The sequence below is a fragment of the Erpetoichthys calabaricus genome, chromosome 12 (genome assembly GCF_900747795.2).
Source record: "Erpetoichthys calabaricus chromosome 12, fErpCal1.3, whole genome shotgun sequence".
Classification (NCBI taxonomy): domain Eukaryota; kingdom Metazoa; phylum Chordata; class Cladistia; order Polypteriformes; family Polypteridae; genus Erpetoichthys; species Erpetoichthys calabaricus.
The window spans coordinates 159,617,974-159,632,610 of record NC_041405.2 but is presented as its reverse complement, the minus strand read 5'-3'; positions in this window follow the sequence as shown (position 1 = coordinate 159,632,610).

Below are 14,637 nucleotides of genomic sequence, written 5' to 3'. Positions count from 1 at the left end.
ACAGGATGTTTATGGTAGATAAAAATAAAATTGCTTACTTATCTTATACTGTGGTGGGTTGGCACCCTGCCCGGGATTGGTTCCTGCCTTGTGCCCTGTGTTGGCTGGGATTGGCTCCAGCAGACCCCCGTGACCCTGTGTTCGGATTCAGCGGGTTGGAAAATGCATGGATGGATGGGTTTAGGGACTCGGTGGCGCCCCCTACTGGTTACATGTGAAATGGGGGAGCAGGCTAGAAAGGAGTGTTGTGTGACCAAAATGAATGCAAATCCCGTTAAATGAAAGTCGTCAATATGCACTTCAATGATGTCTGATTTGTTTAATTTGAGATTTTAAACTGCGGGGCGAGGATAAATGTGACTTTGTCCCAAACATTATGGAGGATGTGGAAGAATTGAAACCTGGAAATTAACAGTCTGCAGAAATGTATCCAAAGCAGATGAATTACAACTCCAAAGCCACAGAGAAAGAAACCGAAAACACGGAGCGATGGGCTTGAGTGGAGAGGATGACATGCATGTTATGGAGAAAAATGACGAGTTTCAAAAATAAAAAGGCAAAAGCCGCAAAAGCATAAGAGAGGGGCACATTCAATGGAAACTGAATTTAAGAGAGAGAATTTAAAAGAAAGAGAAAAGCCGTAAAGAGTGGGAATGTTTGGATGGACCAGGATACATTGTTATGGATGTTATCAAAGAAAAGGACAAAGGAGAAAGTCGATAAAAGGAATAAAACCGGCAACAAGCCTTTGGATCGCACAGACGAGGACTCAGAAACAGCGAAGGGGATGAGAAAGGAAGGAGACTTGATGTGCGCTAAAAGACAAAGAGGTGTGAAAGTGGGTTTGATATGAGAAAGGAGGGCATTGAGAGCTCGGTCAGTGAGACCCAAACTCGAGAAGATCAAAGGTCGGCTTCTGAGGAAAAAGAATTCAAAGAAAAGCAACAAAGGCCGGGCGACTGCGCCTTTAGGATTTTGGTTTTATTATTTTTAGACAAGAAGAAGAAGAAGAAGAAAAGAAAAAATTGACATCAGTCCTCGACTGAAAGGATGCTGCCTGCTACCCACAAAATAAGGAAAAAAAGCACAAAATGTGAAGGGAAATAATATGGGCTGTAATTACCTAGTGATCTCGGGATGGGGGGCTTTGGATCAAAAAGTCCCGAGTGTAACACTAAAAAAAGTCACCAATTGGGCTGAACACGGGGGACTTCACGGTAATGGATGGCAGAAGAAAAACAAACAAACAAACATCAATTAATTAATTAATTAAAGACCAAACAACACCAACAGGGTGCCCGAGTGGTCCGGGGTTAAAGCACCACCTGAGCACCACAGGTAGAAACCCACGAAGAGCCCATTGTGTCATCGGTCTGAGTGTCATAAATGAGAGGCGCTATATAAAATAAAGGTGTCGTTAATGGCCGCCGCCTAAAAGAGTAAAACACACATGCAAATTTATAAGATTGAAATAACACGTCCAAGAAAAAGTCACCGAGCCCTTTGGACGGAGCCACTTATCTGCATTAACTGGCCATAAAAATGTGACGCCAGAGAGACACACAAAGGACAGGCAGCCTGATCAGGATAAAGGAAGGATTCATGACCCGGCCAGGAGGCCACAATGGAAAGATCTGGTAAACGGGCCCAGCAGGTGGCAGTGTTCCCCACAGCTAAACCTGATCAGGGGGTGGCATGGGAGTTGGAGTATACATCGGACTTCCAATACAACTCGGAGTCCTGCCACGTGCAAAAGTTCACTGACAACATTGTGGGCTGCATCAGGAGTGGGCAGGAGGAGGAGTATAGGAACGTCATCAAGGACTTTGTTAAATGGTGCGACTCAAACCACCTACAACTCAACACCAGCAAAACCAAGGAGCTGTTGGTGGATTTTAGGAGGACCAGGCCCATCATGGACCCCGTGATCATCAGAGGTGACTGTGTGCAGAGGGTGCAGACCTATAAATACCTGGGAGTGCAGCTGGATGATAAATTGGACTGGACTGCCAATACTGATGATCTGTGCAAGAAAGGACAGAGCCGACTATACTTCCTTAGAAGGCTGGCATCCTTCAACATCTGCAATAAGATGCTGCAGATGTTCTATCAGACGGTTGTGGTGAGCGCCCTCTTCTACGCGATGGTGTACTGAGGAGGCAGCATAAAGAAGAGGGACGCCTCACGCCTGGACAAACTGGTGAGGAAGGCAGGCTCTATTGTAGGCACAGATCTGGACAGTTTGACATCTGTGGCAGAGCGACGGGCGCTGAGCAGACTCCTGTCAATCATGGAGAATCCACTGCATCCACTGAACAGGATCATCTCCAGACAGAGGAGCAGCTTCAGTGATAGACTGCTGTCACCGTCCTGCTCCACTGACAGACTGAGGAGATCGTTCCTCCACCACACTATGCGACTCTTCAATGCCACCCGGGGGGTAAACATTAACATTATATAAAGTTATTGTGTCTGTTATACCTGCCTCACACTCTCCACCTTGCATTTTTTAACTTGCACTGCATTGTTATCACTCTTTAGTTAATATTGTTATTATCAGTATGCTGCTGCTGGAGTATGTGAAGTTCCCCATGTGGATTAATTAAGTATCTATCTATCTATCTATCTATCTATCTATCTATCTATCTATCTATCTATCTATCTATCTATCTATCTATCTATCTATCTATCTATCTATCTATCTATCTATCTATCTATCTATCTATTATATAGTGCCTTTCATATCTATCTATCTATCTATCTATCTATCTATCTATCTATCTATCTATCTATCTATCTATCTATCTATCTATCTATCTATCTATTATATAGTGCCTTTCATATCTATCTATCTATCTATTATATAGTGCCTTTCATATCTATCTATCTATCTATCTATTATATAGTGCCTTTCATATCTATCTATCTATCTATCTATCTATCTATCTATCTATCTATCTATCTATCTATCTATCTATCTATCTATCTATCTATTCTGAAATTTCCTTTTTTTCAGTTTTTGCTAACCTAAACTTTAAATTTATACCTTTGCCAATTTACTGCTTACCTTTTCGCCATTTTAGCTCATTCATTGCATTCCAGCTGATTAAGTTTGAAGGAAAACTGGACAGACTGAGGTGTTGTAAAACATCTGAGTGGTAGTGTCGATTAAACAACATGTTTTTGTCAAAAGCGTAATCGGAGCACTCATAATGCAATAAGGGACCGTAGTGTGAATGAAGCTGCTCTCGTTAATTGTGACCTGTGACATTCCATGAACTCAACAGTCATCTGTCATGTGGCTGACAAATCTTGTGGCTCGGTGGCCTGACCTGTCATTCATTTATTTGGAGCTTTGGAAGACATGATAGTGCTGTCTGAACCCTTAGTGTTTCACATGGCCTATGCTCTTCATTATAACAGCAATCACGTCATTACATGTCCCAGGTAAGACATTGGTGCCTTTGCATCTTTCCCAGACCTCCAGAGCAAAGAGGTGAGATGCTGTAATGCCACGTGTGATTTTGCCCTCTCAGTTGTGGAATGCAGCCAGGAGGCGGGGCCTCAATGCATCAGGAGGGAGAGGCTTCTGTACCAGCCAATGAGGTTCTGCGTTATCTTGACTGCATATGTGTGAGGTTGATTAGCATGCTCCATATATGGATATGAACGAGGCTCGTTCCCCTATGCATATTTACAAGATGATCGAGAGGGTAACTGGCATAGAAATGTGTATAAGATGAGTTTTAGAAATCAGATTTTTTTCTTTTTGACATGCGCATTTTCCTGTTTTTTTTTTTTTTAGCTCATCTGAACCTGTAAATCCAAGGGTTAGATTTATAAAGCATGCACATGCAGAAATAGAGGCTTGAAATATGCATATACCATGTTTGATAACGTATTTTATTCCGCGGAATATGTATTCTTTTTTTTTTTTTTGCTATAACCGTATTTTCTCGCTCGAATCATCACAAAGTGTCCTACATTAGGAAGAATGATAAAATGCGTTTACTCCTTGACCTAAGACAAGGATCCAATTTTAGGACCGTTTTTTTTTTAACTCCTTATAAACGCAGGCACAGCTCATTTATCTATACAGTACTGCTGTAAAAAGAGGCGCCGCCCCAGCACTGACCCCTGCTGGACACAAGTTTTAATATCAGCTAATTCTGAAATCTTTCTCTTCTCCTTTTGCTTTCTGTGTTTGAACCCCCTTTGTACCCATCTACATACAGCACCCTGTGAATTCCCACTTCTTTTAGTTTGATCATCAGCCTTTCATGTGGTGCTTTAACAAAAGGAATAAAAAACCCATTTAAATAAAATTACAAGCACCTCTCTAATGGTTTGTGCTGTTGCTTCCTCATAGAATCGCAGCATGTTAGTAAAATACGACCTCCCCGTCTGAACCCCCATGTTGGGTATTTGCTAACACTCCTGTTCTAGACTTGTGCCTCTCCATCTTCCATGCTGCCAGATATTTGAAACATGTCCTCGTAAATCTGCACGTGATGAGAGCCGTCGGGTCAACGTCTTGGTCGCTAAAAACCGCGCAGCCTCCCGCATTTGACGCGCTTAGTGCGCGCCCTGCGATCTTAAAATTGGGTCGGGCGGCGTCAGGTGTGTCTGCTGTGGGGTCAAAGCTTACAAAAGGCGCATGACGTCAAGAGTTTAGAACTGCAACGAAAAAGTGATGGTAGGCGAACAAATCAGATGGCTGAACAAACCCGTTTTACTGTGTGTGGGGAGCGATTAGACAGGAACGAGCCCCTCGAACCTGGGGTGGCTTTCACGGTTAATTGACCTACAAGCAATGTCACGACCGCTCGGTGCAGGCTGTCAGCCTTTGGGGCCGGAAGCGTGGAGACAATGCAGTGATGTTTTATAGCGCTGGGAGACAAAGAAGAAGGTCAACGCGATTTGGGACACGAGGCTCGCGCGGACACGCGCACTGTGGTAGAGGTGATTGTAGCACGTGACCTCGGGGTCGTTTCATTTTTAAAGGGATCACAAGCGACGCAATCCTACAAAGGACACGGGCGTGACGAGCTGCGTGGCTGGGGGCTCAAACAGGCCTGGCCTCTGTCGTGACAACAGAACATCGTCAAGGCTGATAAATCAACCAACTCAGGTTCGTTAAGTCACTATAAGGCCCAATGTAAGAGATACATAGATAGGAAAGGCACGATTTGATAAATGAACATAAAATGATAAATGTCAAAAGCAGTATATGATGGATCGATATGAACGGCACTATATAATAGATGGCTAGGTAGATTGACATTTAAGGCACTATGTGAGGAATGGATATGAAAGGCATATATAATAGGTAGATAGAAATTAATGGTCCGGTCCTTCACAATGGATTGATAATAAAAGTGTTTTATATATATATAATAAACAATAAACACAACATGCAAGTAGAAAAATAATGTATAACAACAAAATACAAAATTAATATTTTTCACTGTACACCACTGAAAAACAGTTCATTTAAGGAAAACTTCCTCTATTTTTATTTTAGCCCCAAGCCCATTATTTAAAAACCAACAGAAACATGAAAAAGTAAAACAGAACAGCTGCATTGGGGTTGGGGGCGTAAGGGGGTGTAGAACGGGGAAGATGATTTATCACAACACAAACTCGAACTTGTCATAACACAAAGATGGATAGAAATTACAGACCCTGCATAACAGATAGATATGAATGATGTTAAACAGTATATAGAAATAGAAATGAATAGTCTGCATTAATGATAGATAGATAGATGTGAAAGGCACTATATAACAGATAGATAGATAGATGTGAAAGGCACTATATAACAGATAGATAGATAGATGTGAAAGGCACTATATAACAGATAGATAGATAGATAGATAGATAGATGTGAAAGGCACTATATAACAGACAGATAGATAGATAGATAGATAGATAGATAGATAGATGTGAAAGGCACTATATAACAGATAGATAGATAGATTGATAGACAGATAGATGTGAAAGTCACTATATAACAGATAGATAGATATGAAAGGCAGTATATAACAGATAGATAGATAGATAGATAGATGTGAAAGGCACTATATAACAGATAGATAGATAGATAGATAGATAGATGTGAAAGGCACTATATAACAGATAGATAGATAGATAGATGTGAAAGGCACTATATAACAGATAGATAGATAGATAGATAGATAGATAGATAGATAGATGTGAAAGGCACTATATAACAGATAGATAGATAGATAGATAGATAGATAGATAGATAGATAGATAGATAGATAGATAGATGTGAAAGGCACTATATAACAGATAGATAGATAGATGTGAAAGTCACTATATAACAGATAGATAGATAGATAGATAGATAGATAGATAGATAGATAGATAGATGTGAAAGGCACTATATAACAGATAGATAGATAGATAGATGTGAAAGGCACTATATAACAGATAGATAGATAGATGTGAAAGGCACTAAATAACAGATAGATAGATAGATAGATGTGAAAGGCACTATATAACAGATAGATAGATAGATGTGAAAGTCACTATATAACAGATAGATAGATAGATAGATAGATAGATAGATAGATAGATAGATAGATAGATAGATTGTCTCCACGGCTTCTTTTGCTTTATGGTTTTCCATCTTCTTTACTCCCTGGATTCCATAACCTTTGTTAAAATTAGCACATATGCTCTAAATATTTCGGAGCTAACTCCCAAGTTTAAACACATATATCCATTTTTACAGCCACTTATTTCATTTCAAGACACCCAGTGCTGGCCTAAGCGACTTCAGGGAATGTTTCTCTGGTCACTGTGCCCTGCAATGGGCCTGGCACACAGAAGCTTTGCCAGTGTTAAATGAACTCTTAAAGTGACCGTCATGGCGATGGTGACACAATGTTTCCGCACAGGCACTTTCCTATTTCGCCGGTTTTTGTCCCCCCATTTGGTTTGTTTCTGCTTGTGCCGATCGCTGCGGTTTCGTGGGCTGCTCCTCCGTGAGCGGGTACTGCAAAGCGCATTTAGAGAAGGGCTGAGTTGGAGGATCTGATCACTTAGACGTTTATGGAGTCACATGAGGGTGCATTAGAAATCAAACTGACGGGGACAGTTGTCCTCCTGTCTCAGATAGCGGCTCAAACCCATCTTAATGATTTGTAAATGCCAGCAAACATTGGTGATATCGATAAATTCATCGCTGAAATGTATCATCGTTTTAAAGATTTCTGAGATGTGTGTACAGAAATCAGTCGCACGAGGCGGATGGGATCTTCCGCCATTTACTCCATAACCCTCCAGTTTACCGGCTCGGTTGGCTGCGAAGGCGCGTTGTGGACAGCGGCAAGATGACCAGCAGCTTTGGATTCTGTTATCCCGAAGAGACGGAATTCGGGCGGAAACTCTTTAGTCTGAGCTTCTGAGATAAATACGAGGGCCGCGCCGATGCGCATTCATCTGGGGTTTCTTTTTTCCTTTCTTTTTCCTTTTTCTTTTTTTTGTGCTTTTTATTTTTCTGTCGGGCTTACGGTACTCAAGGTTTGCGGTGACAAGAGGCTGAACAAAGCGTGTTTGTGGGGAGACGAGGGAGGCCGGCCGCCGCATTCTCACACTCTAGGCAAGGAGCTGGCGTTCCGCTCCAATCCATTTTGGACAGATTTTTAGCATAATCTCCCCCCAAACACTACCCAGCCCTCCCCCCACGCGTCCCCATCACTGTCCCGCCTGTCAACTTGTGAAGGATTCGGAGATTTGACATAAGACTGACAGACAGTTCAGAGAAAACGCCATCAATGCGCCCATTCAAGCCAGCGATTAAAGTTTTTTTAAACACCGAGAAAGGCCGTTTTTATTTAGGAACAATGGGCAAAGTTTGCATTTTTGGAATTGACCGTTTACTTTTGTGAAACTGCTGCACAAAAACTACAAGTAGACAATTCCTCCGCTTCCATCAGTGACGTTTCTTCAGATTAATAGAAGCATTTGATCGAATTTCTGCGTTATTATTATTATTATTATTATCGCTTTGACCAATTGCTTATGAGTCAGGCGGTATTCATGACATTATACAAATATGTTTTTTGATGCCCGAGCCCACTCTAGTAACTTTGGCCGTAGTAAGGGACGAACGGGCCCGGGCGGAGCGCTCACCAGGAGGAGACCCTGAAACAACTCCAGCATTCAGACGGCTGGCCAGGTACGCAATCGGACTTAGGTCATCGCAATACGAGGCAGCAGAGCCGTGTTATCTGCGCACAGCGCTTTTACGTGATTCTTGTAGACAAGGGTTCAAAAGAAGGAAGACCACCGTGAAACTGCTAAGCCCCGAGATTTAAATCGGGAAGACCCGTTGGGGCTTGAAGGGAAACGAAATCCTCCTCGAACAAGTCAGTGATGGTGCGGGTTTAGCGTCAGACGTTTTCGAGCCTTTTGTTTTTTATGACGAAGATGGGACAATTAGACAATTAAGAAGAGACGGGGGGAAATCAAGGGGCTATTAGTTTATATTAAGGATAAAACTCTGAAATTTAAAAGAGTACGCCTTCTGCGTTGGGGGTAAAAGCTTATTAATGCACTCGCCAAGTTTTTTGCTATTATTTCCCATTTGCTAATATGTGTCATTAGAAATCAGTTTATCAGGTTTTAATTTTACCATACCTTTTAAATGGAGATACATAATTAAAATTTAGGACCACCTTCAGTTTTCATATTATTATTATTATTATTATTATTATTATTATTATTATTATTATTATTATTATTATTATTATTATTATTATTATTATTTCGACTCATTTGTCTCTTGTTGTCGTGTTTCTGTATAATTATCCTTCTAATACGGGGTGTGGTGAGCTCTTGTTGGTTCTTTTATGAGAATTATCAATAAAAAGTTGATCACAAAAAAAAAAAGAAAACGAAAAGACAATAATAGCGAGCGGCGTCCCACACCGCGTTGATTCCTGCTTTGTGCCAAAATGCTGCTGGAATAGGCTCCAGGTCACTGCGTGTCAGAACTGCATTGATTGTACGTTTGAGAATGTACATAATAATAACAAAAAATAATAATAGTAATAATAATAATATTAATTATTATTATTATTATTAGTAGTAGTAGTAGTAGTAGTAGCTAGTATTATTATTATTAACAATGATAATAATTTAAAGGCATACTACTGTATATATCAGTATTTTGGAAGAAGAAAAATAATGACTGGTGTCCAGTCCAGGGTTAATTCATGCATATTCTCTGTGTGCTGCCAGAATAGACTCCAGGTCACAGCAAATGTGAATTGCATTAAGCATGTGCTTACGAATATCTTCTTCTTCTTCTTCTTCTTCTTCTTCTTCTTCTTCTTCTTCTTCTTATTATTATTATTATTATTATTATTATTATTATTATTATTATTATTATATGATGGTATACTTCAGAAAATGGATGGACAATTATAGTGAGTGTGTTTCCTGCCTTGTGCTCACATGCTGCCGGAAGAGGCTCCCCGTGAGTGAGAAATTCGGAATTGCATTAAGCGTGGGTTTGAGAAATTATTATTATTATTATTATTATTATTATTAGTAGTAGTAGTAGTAGTAGTAATATTGTTATTATTATTATTTGTGTTTTGTTTTCTCGATCGTTTGTCGGTTTATTTAATTCATTGTTGTATTACTACTGGAACGATATTGACTTTGGTGTCTAACAAAATTTGTCCTTCTGTCTGAAGATCTTTAGATTTTGATAACCTTTCGGCTTCTTTGACGGTGATGTTGTTGTCCTCAGGTACCCCGATGTCAATTAGCAAACATGTGTTCTCCTTCTCCTGCTGGGGAAGGCGATGTCTGGACGATTGACTCTGATGGTGTAATGAAAAAGTTCCACATGACGGTGTAGTCCTGGATGTTAAGAACTGCTTGTGGTTCATTCTGATACCATCGGTCAGACACTTCTACATCAAGGTATAATATTATTATTAATAATAATAATAATACATCAGAAAATAGATGTATATATAGATGTATGTATAGATGGACAACAGAGGGTTGTTTTTTGCCTTGTGCCCACGTATTGTCGTAATAGCCTCGACCTCCCCGCCAGAAAGTCGAAATTGCATTAAGCATGGGTTTGAGAATTATTATTATTATTATTATTATTTTAGTAATGGGATATTGCTGAAAATGGAAGAACAGTGAGTGGCGTCCCACCCAGGGTAGGTTCCTGCTTTGCATTTATGTGCTCCTGGAATAAACTCCAGTTTTATACTGAACTTGGTGTTATTGTGTGATATTTAAATGGACTGGACTGGCGATCTTGTTGGGCTGCATGGCCGCTTCTCAGAGATTGTTGTAATGTTGTAATATTCTGGTCCAAGGGAGTGTAAATTACATTAAGCGTGGATTTGAGACTTTTATTATTATTATTATTGTTGTTGTTGTTTTTATTGTTGTACTAATGGGATATTATATTCAGGAAATGGGTGAACAATAATAATGAGAAATGTCCCAACCACTAACAAGTGTGAATTGCATCAAGCGTTTTGGGTTCGAGTATGTACAGTAGAATATGTGTCACTGTGATTATAGGGTGGTATACAGCAGGAAACGGATGAACGATAACAGTAAGTTACATCACACCCAGGGTGTGTTGCCAAAACAGGCTCCTCACAGCAAGTGTGAGTTGCATTATGCATATATATATATATATATATATATATATATATATATATATATATATATATATATATATGAATGGAAAAGAAGGTCTGTGATACGGTTTGCATATTTGCAGTTGGAGATCCACAAAGGGAGAAAAAAACGAATCACGTATCATAAAATAGTTTTTTATTCCTGAGCTTTCAACCCCTGTCAGGGGTCTTCATCAGAGGATAATGCTTAGACTTAAAAGAATCAAAGGCAATATATAGGAACACATTCAGTGGGGGGGGGGGGGGAGGGGGGGGGGGGGGGGGGGGGGGGGGTACGGGTGGGTGGAGGTGACTAAGTCAATATATATATGGTTGAAATAGTTTACTGTCAAATAAATGCAAAGAGTACACGACACGTGTTTCACCCTCATTCTGGGCTCATCAGGTGTACACACTCCACTGCACTCCCTCTCGGGAATCGAAATATATATATATATATATATATATATATATATATATATATATATATATATATATATATATATATATATATATATATATATATATATATATATATTATTAGTAGTAGTAGCAGCAGTAGCAGTAGTAGTAGTATTAAGGAAAAGTATAGTAACAAAACGGATGGACAACAATAGGACATGTGCCCCCATCCAAAATGGATCCCACTTTGCACCCATGTACTGCCAGAATAGACTCTGCAGCTCTGAACTGCATCGAGCGTGTGTTCGAGTATAGTGATGATGATTATGTAACAGTATATATCACAAATTGGATGGACAATAATATTGTGGAATATTTCATTCAGAATTGATTCCTACCTTGTGCTCGCTTGGTGCGCGTATAGGCTCCGGCTCCCAGTAAGTCTTAATTACATTGATCGTGAGTTTGATCACTATTATTATTGTTATTATTATTATTATTATTTTTAGTAGTAGTAGTAGTATAATCACAATACAGATAAACAGCAATCCTGAGTGCATGCCGTCCTAACCAGCGCGCGCCTCCGAGGCTGAAACAAACCGCAGCTTCTCAGCTTCTCGCGCTCCCGTGATGGCTGCGCTTGTTCAGAAAACGAAATGGACGGAGGTGTGGAGCTTTGGATACCCGGACGGCTCCATGTAAAGCATTGCAGGCCCACAGAGAATGGCACGCCTACACACTGAGAGCAGCCTGTTAAAATTTAATTGGCGGTGCATTACGGTTTGACTTGGATACTGTGAGAATTTTACCTGCGTGTCCGATTCAAGCAGGTAGAAGCACCCGAGAGATTAGTTGGATGGCTTGACAGACGAGATTTTGTTACACACACACACACACACACACACACACACACACACACACACACACACACACACACACACACACACACACTGCTAGGTAGTGAGTAGACAGCGCTTCGGATGAGAGCCCCCCTGGCAGTCGCCCTGGCACTTTCTTTCACCCACAGATACACGATCTTGTTCTAGAGGGATTTTGTATTTTTTGCCGTTTTGGAAAGATGAAAGTTTTCTACTTTCCAATTTGATGTTGTCTATGGATTCTGCAGGAATCTGAACAAAGAGACCTTTTAAGAGGTTTGATTCAAAATCTTTAGCCTTTCTAAAGTCTCCTTCTCCCTCCCTGTGGTAAGACACACTAGAAAAAATACGCAATTATAAAGGGTACCCATATTATTGGCATGGACAGGCCCGTGACCTCACAGCTCGCCCGGTCACCGTGTGGACTTTACTCGTCCTCTCCGCTCTTTGTGTCGGCTTCGCAAGGCTGCGCAGGTTTCCTGGCGTCCGTCCTTTAAAGTAAAGGTGCCAACGTGCTTCTTCAGAGCGACGCTTAGGGGAACCGTTTTTGTTTCCCAAAACAACAATCCACATGAATGTTCCAGAAAGAGACGTAATTTATTTAGAACAATAACAGATTCCATGAATAAGTATGAACAGATGATAAGTGTCCTGTGACACTGCAATGGATCCCTGACTTTATAAAGCCTCTTGTTACGCACAGTAACGCAGGCTAAGGTCAGGTCTTCTTGATCTGTTGTGTTCTGCCAGGTAGTCTGCCCTCCTATAATGATTTCTATTTTGTCCACGTTAGAAACCTTTAAAAACCCCAAGGACCAACTTCATATGCAAAGAACTCTTCCCAGAATTAGAAGGTTCATTGTCACGGAACGGACCAAGGGACCACAAAAGACCGTAAAACGCCATTACAGAACCGTCATTTCTGAAGAGTATCCATTAAGGGTTGTCTTACGCCTTTTGTTACCAGGATAAACATGGCAAACTAAAAAGAAACGGTCAGAACAACGAAATAAGTCATTAAAAATAAATAAATAAATAAATAAATAAATAAATAAACGATCTTCAAGGTAGCGTAACGGAGAGACTGACCTAAGGAGACGCAGAAATGGAGCCGGCGGTTTAACGTGCTCTTACCACACCGCACAAAAGCTCCGGCAACAGAAGACCCAATAACTGAGAAAGCGGCCCAGAAATAGACGGGGAGATATGAAAGGCGCTATATGGATAAACTGAAAGCTATGAAAAGTATTACAGTATACAAGACAGACAGGAAAGGCACTTTGCAAAGCAGATAGTTAAAGGCGCTATATGGATTGATATAGACAGACAGATATGAAATACACAATAACAGAAAATGCGCAGATAAACATGAACTGTAATACGTGTGAGCAAAAGACATTATAAGCAAGACAGAGAAATAGAAGAAAAGTATTATAAAAAGCAATACACTCTGTGATAGATTAACATGTGAGGCAGTAAAGGACATACAGGGTCAGTCAAAATTCTGTTAACACTAACGGTACTGCTACAGTATGTATACACTTATATACAATTTTTGTGGACAATTTATGTGCCACATATGGTTCATGTGTTGAACGTGATGGCGAAAAGGTTGCGACATTCCTGTAAATCATCTTGCACATATGAAGTATATTTTGTGAATAAAAATAAATTGTTTCTGCCACTCAAATGTTAACATAATTTTGACTCACCCTGTGTATGAAAAGCAAGATAGATACGAATATTAAAAACTTTGGGTACACATGAAAGACAACACCCACACACACACCCACGAGCATATACTGTATATAAATGAAATACTATAGATAAATATACAATGTATTATCAAAACAACTACTATATATGATAATTAGATTGATAAACATGAAAGACAAACTATAAGAGATAGATATTAAAAGCAAGGTAGATATATGAAACATACTTAAGAAAAACAGCATATGATACAGAGGTAAACATGAAATGCAACACATAGATATATATATACTGTTTATATAAATGAAGTAATACTAATAAATATGACACTTATTGTAAAAAGCAATATACTCATAGAACAGATGAATAAACATAAAGGGCAATATATTAGAAATATTAAAAGAAAAAGAGATTGCTTGGAAATATATTTAAGATAAAGAGCATATAAAAGATAGATATGTACAAGAAAAAATAATACCTAACGTAGTATGCAGTTTAGATTCATATAAAATGAAAAACACTATATGATAGAAAGATTGGTAAACGTGACAAGAAAAAAGAGATAGATATTAATACAAATGATAGACACACACTTTAACATGGAAGGCAACATATATGTCCTGTGTGTGTGTATATATATATATAAAGCCTTTTATGTTAGATAGACATGAAAGTCATTCCTTAAATATAGTAGACACCGTAATGGATGGCCATTTCTAAGAATGCTGAAGTCCACTCGTATTTGATGGTTTTTAAGCTGATCTGTCTCTCATTTTTTTCCTCCAGTTAAATTTGGTTTTGCACGTTTTATTTATTTATTTGTTATTATTATTTTTTGCTGCTTGTCTCTGTGGTAAACGTGGATGAATACATGAACAAATAAGCAAAAGAAGTCTGTGTAACAGAATCAATTCTTCCACGTCTGTCCAAAAGCTCAAATCTTTAAATGTTCC